At 33.5% G+C, this 251-nt stretch overlaps 1 protein-coding gene across 1 annotated transcript in view; it reads right to left on the bottom strand.

Annotated features, from left to right (window-relative positions):
• LOC119591180 overlaps positions 1 to 251 on the bottom strand; it is a 45312-nt gene that overhangs the window by 22342 nt on the left and 22719 nt on the right. Inside the window, exon 2 of the mRNA XM_037939891.1 lies at positions 81 to 152. The gene's annotated coding sequence lies outside the window, so the exon portion shown is untranslated. The remainder of the gene's footprint in view (positions 1 to 80; positions 153 to 251) is intronic.

Genomic DNA, 251 nt, shown 5'->3' with positions numbered 1-251 from the left:
ACTACTGTTTCGTTTGCATATACAAGCTCATGGAAGTTATAAAAATAATAACAAAAAATAAAAAGTTCAGAAATACTTGCCGTGGATGGTGGTGTGTTGCAGATCAGGATCTTTTCGGCGTTGGTTTGTCGAATCAATTATTTTTTTAACACCTGCAGTAAATAATAGCATATATAAAAAAAACACCACACTAATTTGATGACCTTTGCAATTATCAAAAATCTCGAAAATGGGGCCTTTAGCTTCCTTCC

This window comes from Penaeus monodon, chromosome 28 (assembly GCF_015228065.2).
Source record: "Penaeus monodon isolate SGIC_2016 chromosome 28, NSTDA_Pmon_1, whole genome shotgun sequence".
Classification (NCBI taxonomy): Eukaryota; Metazoa; Arthropoda; class Malacostraca; order Decapoda; family Penaeidae; genus Penaeus; species Penaeus monodon.
Note: the sequence above shows the minus strand (reverse complement) of the source record. Positions and strands in the feature narration are given on the sequence as shown.